The sequence below is a fragment of the Bombus impatiens genome, unplaced genomic scaffold (assembly GCF_000188095.3).
Source record: "Bombus impatiens unplaced genomic scaffold, BIMP_2.2 scf_0128, whole genome shotgun sequence".
Taxonomy (NCBI): domain Eukaryota; kingdom Metazoa; phylum Arthropoda; class Insecta; order Hymenoptera; family Apidae; genus Bombus; species Bombus impatiens.
In genome coordinates, this window is record NT_176547.1 from 249,612 (window position 1) to 259,543 (window position 9,932).

Consider the following 9,932-nt stretch of genomic DNA (forward strand, 5'->3'; position numbering starts at 1 on the left):
TGGGTGGGTATAGGCCACCGATAGAGTTCGGTGGAGAGAGGACAGGAGGGGCTGAAAGGAGGATTGGGGGAAGAGGGTAGGAGAATAAGGTGTATCAGGGCGAGGCAACAAACGGGCCTGGCGCGGAGAGCTGGTGAAAGAGAGGGCGCCTGCGGGTAGTTCGAGGGGGTTGTAGAGAGCTATGACGTCACTAGGAGCGTCATACCGCCACCCCTTCCACCCTCGATCAATGACGCGACCTTGCCGCCCTTCTGCACCCTCCTCCGTCCTCCGCGACCCACGATTCTCCACGTTACCCCTTCGGGCTGAACTAACCCGTCCCAGTACTCAAAGGGGCGGCGGCTGTTTCTGCAACCTGGCAACCCTGTCTATATTTAGCATCCATTCCATTCCCCACCAGGGATCTCCTCTTCGCGTTTCTCTTTCCCTCTTTCTCCCTCCTGCCTGCGAATCTACTATTCCCCGCGTAGAATTCTCGACTCTTCGTATCTTCCCTTTCTCCGTTGCACTCGATCAACCCGCTTCTGCGTCCTTGTCACCCTCGTGCCGTATTCTCTCCGTTATTCCCGCGGCTTCTGCTGCGTCACAGTCTCTCTTCCACTCCGTCGCTCTTCGTTATTCTCCAGTTTCGCGCTCTCTTACTCTCGTACCATCTCCGTTCGTTTTACGTAGCCTGAGCAGCGTGTTTCCCTCTGACGAGGCAACGATATAAACAAGCGGCCTGCGCCGGCGTCGACCACGGGAGGCGGCGGCTCGAACGACGCCCGATCAACAGACACAACTAAAGAGAGGCCCGGGTTGCTCGTCTCCCGCATCCTCTTCCTCGTTCTAGGCCTCCACGGGATCGCTGCTTGCCGATAGAAACTCGTTGCATGAGAACGTTTCACGAGGTCACGCGTGACTCCCTGTTCAGACGCTGACAACCAAATCTTTTGTAGAATTACTTTTCCTTTCTAGCGAGGTACGTACTTGTTGCAAAGTTGTATCTGAGAACGAAGAAGAAGAAGAAGATCCGTTTGTAACTGGACAGTTGGGCGCAGAGAAAGAATTTTGTTTATGGTGCTGTTGCGGGATATGCCGTAGATTTTACGACGTGGCTCTATTGAGATGTAGATAAGAGAAAGAACGATTCATCTTGAACGGCCAGACTATCGATAAATCGGCGCGATAATTCTAGATGATCGTGTCAGCTCGATAGGCGGATCTTCTAAATTTGCTGCGTAACGTTCTTGCCCTTTCCATTCAATTCCGTATACGTCCATCGAGTTCGATCTTTGTCTTTTCGCGATCGTCTAGGTTTATCTAGAGCTACTCTCTTGGTCCGCGATTTGATAAATATTTTATTCTATATATGTATTGGATGATAAATATTTTGTAACTTCAGTGTTCTTGTCATTCGATAGAATTGGAAAGAAACGTTATATATTTTAAAGCAACAAGATTGAAAGATAAAATAGAAATAGACTAGAGAACAAGAATATAAATTCCTAAAATAGAGTGCGAGGGAGAATCCTTCATATGGAACAGAGTAGAAATAATAATATTTGACCCAATAAAATACCTGGAAACGGAAGACCATATTTTGAAAGGAAATAGGATTATTGTTATTTAGTATAACTAAAGGACTATGGCACAAAAGAACTCTCTTATTATATCTTATTCACAGAAGCAAGCATCGTTATCATCCATAGCATCCTACAATTCCTTTCCTTCGGACCTCTCATTACTTCCATACGATACCAACGATCCTAAATCCAACATAATTTGAACATCAACCACTGTAATTGTTTACGCATTCATGGGAAATTTATACGTGCAGAAATGCACAGAATGCACAAACACGTTTAAACATCCGAATTTCTCGTAATATCTAACGGATGAAACAATTCGCTGTTCGAATTCTATTTATTTAATTATATTCGCGAAAGTATGAAGTTCTCTAAAGATCTTTGGTCAAACGATTATCTGAATACTCTGACTAAACTACGGCGTTTATGAACTTCTAGCAAACTGAGATAGACGCAAGGATGCACAGAATCCACCGAACATACAAAACTATACGAAACATTCAAGGTACAGTACTCGTTCGAAAATCTGACACACGAAAAACCTTTTTCCTTATCTAATTTCATTTCTTTTATTGTACCGAGTTAAATAATAAATTCGCTCGTCTTTCGCTAATGTATACATTTCGAAGAATATTATGGAAATTCTTTGAGGACTGCAAGAGTACATTTGTTTGTATTTTTTGATGACAGATATATATTAAAGAAAAACAGTAAAATAGACAAGTTACTCCTTGATTGCGTAAATCTTATACAATAGTAATAGGACTCTACGTTCTAAGCAAACACCCATAAACTTGTTTCTCGACTTAATATTTACAAAAATATAAATTCCCATAAGTATACGCGATCCAACCGCAACACAATCGTTTCTACAAACCGTGAAATATAAGGTGAGAATGATCGGGTCATTCCAGCCGGCGCCTACCTCAAACCACTCTTGCTACATACCAGAGCGATAAACTCGTTCCTCCGCAGCCCCACTTCCGAATTCCAACGCGCTAGGTGCCCGTAAAAATTCGACCGATTTAAATTCAAGCCCCGGCAGCTCGGCTGGCTTGGCCGTCGCGTTTTCACCAGGTAGACGAGTCGGGATCGATACGCGTTCTCCCGCTTCCGTAGGAAGTTCGTTTAAATTATCATGATTAATGTTTATCGACAAGCTCATCATAGTTGGTGTATATAATACATCTGGAGCGGCGCGTCTCGTCCTGTGATTGGCTCGCATCGATCGCGGTGCCGCTTCGTCGTTAGCATGTGAATGAGGCAGAAGCGAGTCGTTCGAATTCAGCTGCGCTCGCCATGGATAGCGGCGGAGAACACGAGCGGGAGGGAAAGGAAAGGATAGCGGGATCCATCGATCACCTGCCATTTGGCTGAAATAATTCGAATGCAAATGCGCCGCGGAACAGACGACACAGCGGGGAAGAACCTTTACGAGCACGAGTCTCGCGATGGTCATCTCTCGTTCCAGGTAAATCCAGGTCCGATAGGTGAAATTAGTACGCCGCACGTGGCCGCGGTCTCGCGTGATCTCGATTTCGAACGTTCTTTCGAGAAATTTTCCTTTTATCTCCGTCTCATCGTTATTTCGTATCTGATCTACGTGTCACGTGTTCTACTATCTGATGTTTCGGTTTCGGTGGTAAAAGAAAAGCGAGAGAGAAAGTGTGTGTATGTGTGAGTGAGAGAGAGAGAGAGAGAGAGAGAGAGAGAGAGAGAGAAAGAGCAGCGGCATCTTGTGTTTGTGTTATAACGCTCCTTCTGCCAGACTTTGACGCAAATAGCTCTTCAGCGACGCTCGGTACACAGCAGGTTGGTTGCCTTTGACTGTATCGGTCGTATTAGTCTGCATTAGCTAAATTAACGTGGTACGTTCGTGGAATTGAGTATGATGGGAGATGATCGAGAGATGAGGGCTGCTGTTTACTTTGCCTTGATCACGGTGCTTGTGTACAGATTTTAGGTAATTAATGATTTACAGACGGACTGTACATGCTCCTTCGTTGATTGTTACTTGTTGTTCGTTTACAGTTACGATTCTTTACGATTCTTTTGTTATCTTTATTGAGATATGTATAATTTTATGTGCTAGACTAGATTAGCTGCGTGGTAGTGACACATGTATGTGAATATCAGTGTGTGGAAGTATGTGTGCGCGCGGCGCCTCGAAAACAAAGGAATGTAAACGGTTCAGTCGGTTAACAGTCGGGTATGGAAGAAAGTGCTGAGACGCGTGCAAGTGTGTATCGATGAATATCTTTGAAATCGTTTAACAAATAATTATATAATTATTCTAATGTAAATTCTAAGTGTAAATTTAGTGTTCCTATACCATTATTTCGGCTATTAAGGTCCAAAATTCTCAACAATCTTTGTTCTTTTAGACGTGATCTAGATTCAGCAAATTCATCCCCCATGCTCTGTATATGATGGACATTAAAAACGAATAGAACCGTCTGACGATAAAATAGCAGATGTGTGTTATTCTTTAGACATTATTCAAGACAGACGTCGAGTATTTAATGAGGAGAGATGAAAGCAAAACGTCTTGAACGTTTTACGGAGAATGTTTCTTTGCGAAGAAATGAGAGGCTGGAAACGATGGGAGCTTGCGGAATTTGATTATTTTTAGAAGAAAGCCTGGTAACGACACCGCGTATCGACGTTTCCCCTTTAAAAATAATTACCGAGTCGAGTTAAAGGGTGAAGCGTAACACTTACACCGCGTCGTAGAAATATTTATATACTTGCCCTTGTTTCTTCGCGTCTACCATTCTGTTTACGTATTCCGCCTTAAGATACAATTTTTAAAGTCCCGTTCTACTCTTTTTCGCTGAATACCGCTTTGTACTTTGCCTGAATCGCAACAGATCCAACTTTAAAGGAACATCCTGTTATTTAATACAAGAGAGACCTTTCTAGCCTCGAGATAGTAAAAAAAAAGGGAGGAGGGAGAAAGAAAGAAGCTCTGAAAGCTGAAAACTACATCGAACAAACGTCGTTCGTTAAAAAAGTAACGCCTACTATTCCGAAAAGAGCATTGGACGTAAATATTTCCCCTTGGAAGGCCTTTCCTTTTTTTTTATCGCGTAACTAAACAGCAATTTGCCTCAATTTTCGTACTTAGTCTAATGGAGAATATTTCTTTATCGCCCGGTAAAACGGTTTTTACTTTGTACTTACCGTAAAAGCAGATTTTCTACCACTTTATTATTCATTATATGTTAATTTGTCCGGTATACCCCGTTGTTCCGCTTGGTCGTTACTTTTTATAACGTTATATACTTTCAACGCCACGTTCGTAGGCAACTTTCTATTCACGTTTTGCTCATCGAAATTTCGCATGGCGCACGGTTTATGCGATATCCGATGACGGTAGAATGTATCTATCTTTACGTACAAAAGGGCAGAAGTGCGCGAGGATTTCTCACAACTCTCTCCATAAATCATTGTGCGCGTTTCCGCACTGCGCTGGGACAATTTGCAATAACCGAATATTTAGCTGCTTCATAAACCGTGGCCAATCGCGTAAAAAATAAATTCCTATCAGGGAAAATCTTTATTCTCCAAACTGTCCAATTTTTCAGATTATATTCACAACTTTCAATCAATTTTTTCTTTTCTACGTTTTGTCCCGTTTTCAATTATTTTTATATTCTCGTGTTTGTAATTTTGTTCGTAATAAAGGAGACAATTTCGCCTACATATTGAAATATAAATTACCAATTAATGATTCACTTACCTGTGACGCAATTGGGTAGGGGTCGGATCGAATCACATAGCAGGTTACATTTAAATAAACGATCCTGTATTGTGACAAATTTGATTGGTATACAACGGTTTACAAGGGAATCGATCGTATCATGCCACGGAATGGTACGGGAGATGACGAAGGATACTCGAATCGAAGGTACAAGCGTAATTCTTATGCAGCGATCGGTGAAAGCGCAAACTGGAAGACGCTATTTTATTTCTTATTTCTCTTTATTTTTCCCTCATAATTTTGCTTGTTCGTTCTCATGTTTCGTTTTGAAATTCGTTCGACTTTCGTCGCGTGATCTCCTTCCACATTTTTTTCTACGTAATTGCTCTTTTTTCGAACGAGTTTCGAGTTTCGCTTTTATTCTCTCCGGCCTCTTTGCGCGCTTCCTTCTTTTACAGCTGGTAACGCATCGTCTGATCGGATACTGGGATATTCTACTGGATTTTCATAAATACTATTCACCAAATGTTCGTTTTCATCGCTTTCGATCAACGTGATCGAACATTTCTATGCATCCAACTAATTCAAAAAATCCATTATGTTTATTACTCGAAAAAATTGCAAAAAGTTACGCAAATTTTCTTATTTATTCTACGCGAATATGGAAGCATTTACAGTCATTCAATGTAAGATGTTATAAGAATTATTTCAAATATAAAAAGATAAACAGAGAAGGAAGGATGAATAAAGAAATAGAGATCTTGTCTGACCATGCGTTGACCTATTCTACTGAATCTCCGCAAATACTTCCAAAATAACTCTGCTTTTGTCAGTTTCGGTTGTTCTCGTCAAACATAACATTGAAAAAACGCCAGTCACTATGAAATTTTTTTGGAAAGACTATCCTCTTCCATGTTATATTTACAAGATTAGAAATTCCTTCGTACGATGGAAAAATCACGTTGCTGATCTTTTCGGAGGAGAACAATATTTACAACCATCCGTCGTAGAATATCCTGAAAGTTTTTCAAGCTTTATCTTCTTCTTCTTCTTCATTTCGATAATTCTACGTAGAAAAAAGAAAAGGAAAAGCGTAAAAGGTGAACAGGAAGAACAAGTGAAAACAGGTGAGTTGTTTAGTAACGACGCCGGGACGGTATACGGGGACTGTTACATTGTTCATTTTTATTTTCGTTCCGCTTCGTATCGGTGAGTTTGTCGAGGGATAGAAAAAGTGACGACGAACATCAACATGAAAACGTTAACGACCACAACGACGGAGGAAACAAAAATACCGTCGCTTTTATATTTGAATTTGGCGCCATGCTACTATCAAGAATAAGTTACTCCGGCGATTCGGATTCATTCCATTTCCAACGTCCATTTAAATATCTGACTTCCCTCGAATCGTTCGTAACTTTATCCTTTTTGTAAAGACGTATATAACGCTTGTCCTGCAAATTGTACATTGATCAAATGGATCACGCTGGGTAAAGTCGTGAGAACGTGCGGCCTTCGATCAAGATGACTCGAGTTTCTCTTCCGCACCGTTCTGATGCTCCGATAAATGCATCACCGTGTTCATCGTGTGTTACCATCGTTACGTTAACGGCTTAATACCCGATATACGCATTATCTATCGTTATTTAAACCGCTGATAGATAACAATTAGTCGTAATAAGAAAATCTGGCGATATGATAGGTAGATCGATCTCGTCGCTGCCACGTATAAAACTTGCTCGACTGTCGGCTCGATTCTCGTTTCTCTTTCCTTTTTTTTTTTTTTTTTTAATGGATCTATGGGGAATCGTGAAATAGAAAAAATTCGTGATGGAAGAAACGAAGAGTCACCAAGGTTCACGAACAATTGACGAGTATTCTTTTTTTCTTTCGTTCTTCGATAATCGTCGGTTTATGGCAGTTTGTTTCGGTAAATAAATGTGAACCGAAGTTTCTCGGCGGGATAGTTAGAGTGCGTTCCAGAAAAATAGTTTTATACGTCGCAACATGCAATTTTGCTCCGCGACCTCTCTCCCTTTGTTCAGTTCAGTGCTACGATGATACTCGAGTAACAATCGACGCTTGTTTGACACAGTTTGATTCTGATTTTTAATTTTGATTTAGATCGATCAAAACGGTTTAAAAACGCTCCAGGCGGCCTGCACTTTACATTTCAACGTGGACAGAGCTCGAGCTTTTGATTTTTACTTTATACTACTGGCGTATTATTTTCTCGCTAGTCGCAATATTTTGAACGTCTTGAGAAGTATTTTTCGAGGAAGCGGTGTTCTTTGATTTTGTTAATCTCCGCTTCGAAAAGAGGAATATCCATAATTTTAAAAGGGTATCTATATCACCTTTAAAAAAATATGTACATGCGCGTTTTTGCTTTTTCGCTCTTGATACACCTTTAGAATCGTGGAATTTATCGTATTAATATAAAAGAGTATCAACGAAACAGAACTCTCGAACACAGTGTTTTATATAGCAAATCGCTTGAAAATTTCCAATTACAAAAACTGTTTATTCGATTTGAAAGAAGCACGCGTGTTTCAAACAGAAGATTCATTTTCGATGAATATTTCCAAGAAACAATATCCAAACGATTCAAAAATTTTCACTAACAGAGCATCGTTCTTTTTACGTATCCTGTTCTCCTCTCGTGTTCTGTTCTTGACCAACGATATATATTTCAAGTTTGTTTTATACCTTGCGTCAGAGGTCTTCCTCTACCCCAGCCTCTTCTTTCGTAACAGCGTAGCACTGGACGTTATCGTTATCGGGAGAGATATCGTCTTTTGGCACGAAAAACCTTGGCCGTAAACGTCGTTCTTCGAGCCAGATCACGGCGATCCGACAACGCAAGGAAACCTGTTCGTTTTGCGGCGTGAAAACGGGGCCTGAAAACGGCAGCGTGTGTAAAAAGTCTGTGTCCATCGACAAAAGGAAAATTGTCCTTCGTCCTCTCTCGGCTCGGATCGGCGCGAACTGGCAGTGATAGGTACTTAATAATGCGTTTACACGATTATCGTTTAATCCTATGTTCTTCACATACGCTTTCATCACGCATTCTCTGACACATTTTCTCCTACGCTTTCATCTCACATCTCTCGATAAACGTCTATACGTATGTATATTTATATTTATATTTGTATATATATATATTTATATTTATATATATATTATTTATCACACACGCAGTACCCACGCATCGATGTGATTATACACCGTTCTCGTCAGTTAAAAAACGCATCGCGGCTCCAGTGTTGTTTCTTTTTCTTTTCTTCCTCTCTTCTCCTTTTTTTTTTTTTTGATTTCTTTCCTTTCTTTATTTCTTTACGCAACGAATTATCCATTCTCGCGAGATCCACAAAATAGTTTGCACCGGTGTACAACGATCTGTAACGAACAGTAATCCGTAATAAAAACTTAGCTGTCGCGATAATAGTAATCAGAATAATGATAATAATAATAGTAGTGTTACGCCACGGTCGACCTGTATTCTCTGTTTCCACACAGTTTTCTCAAACTTCTTCAGTTTCTTTCTTCCCTTTTATTCTTCTTCCTTCTTTTTCGTTCGATGTCTGCCAGAATTTCATCCGCAGTCACTTCTTTCAGAATTCTCTTCTTACGCGTTTCATCGTTCCTCCAGCAAGTTCTTTCGTTCTCTCGGTCGACCCGCGTATCTTCCCTCGCGAAATATAATGTATACATATACGTACGTGCACGCGTTCGTGTCTCGCGTGTATACAGGGCTCTCTCACGGAAATGGCAGTTGAGTGTGTTAGTTCGAGTTGCTGGTTGCACATGCACCCACCCCAGGACCATCGAATTCTACTATCGAATTTCGCGACCTGTTCTCGTCGCCGGTAGCCGGTCGTACGCGTTGTCCTTCTCCTCTTTTCTCTACACCATTTGATTCGTCTCGTTCGATTCGATTACAACGTAATATATACAATGTACAAACACGGCTGTCCACGAAGATTCCTGTCGCAAAACCATCGTTCGTCTCGTCTAACAGAAACAAATATGGATACCAAGAATCTTCGTCGATCAGTCGTGACACACGGCTCCTCTGCGTTCCTCTCGAGCGATTCCTCGGACTCGTTTAGTTCCTGTTCGCAAGAACGAATCATTCCGAAAGGACTCGGTACACGTCATCGACGATCTCAAATCACGTGTGTGTATGTGTGTGTGCGTGTGTGTATGTGGCAGTACGATTCGAGGAACTTGAACAAACAGACGAATCGTTCTCGTGATCGACGCTCGAAATTCCAACTTCTTCGAGCTTCTCTGGAACACGGAACTAACAACGATCGAGGGATACGCTCGAGAAATCGAGCGTCGCGGATATTCGATTTGCGGCAAACGCGTTGCTCGGGATTATTGGATCTTTGGATCTTTGTGCCAGGCTGTCGGACGATCGAAATTTTAACGATCTATGACCAGCCTACGGGACAGGAGAGCTTCTGTGCTCGTACTGTGATTTATTTCCTTGTTTTCGTTTTTACGTGATGTATTCGGGTTTGTATTCGCCGAGACGACCAGCCCAGACGCGCGGCGAAGCCGGTGTCCAGGGCACCGCGATGTCTAGCATCGTGATGCTCGGCCTACGCAGGAAAGGCGAGAACCTGGACTTTTTCGGGCTCTTCGGCGGCGAC

General features: G+C 41.7%; 1 long non-coding RNA gene across 2 annotated transcripts in view; it reads left to right on the forward strand.

Moving 5' to 3' along the window:
* LOC105680274 overlaps nucleotides 1–3,683 on the forward strand; it is a 153,131-nt gene extending 149,448 nt beyond the window's left edge. Inside the window, exon 7 of one of the 2 annotated variants that reach the window (XR_002945975.2) lies at nucleotides 958–3,674. This is a non-coding gene — a long non-coding RNA (uncharacterized LOC105680274). Of the gene's footprint in view, nucleotides 1–957 lie in introns of both variants that reach the window. The other variant, XR_004461016.1, reaches the window with a different exon arrangement.
* Nucleotides 3,684–9,932: the final 6,249 nt, after the last annotated feature.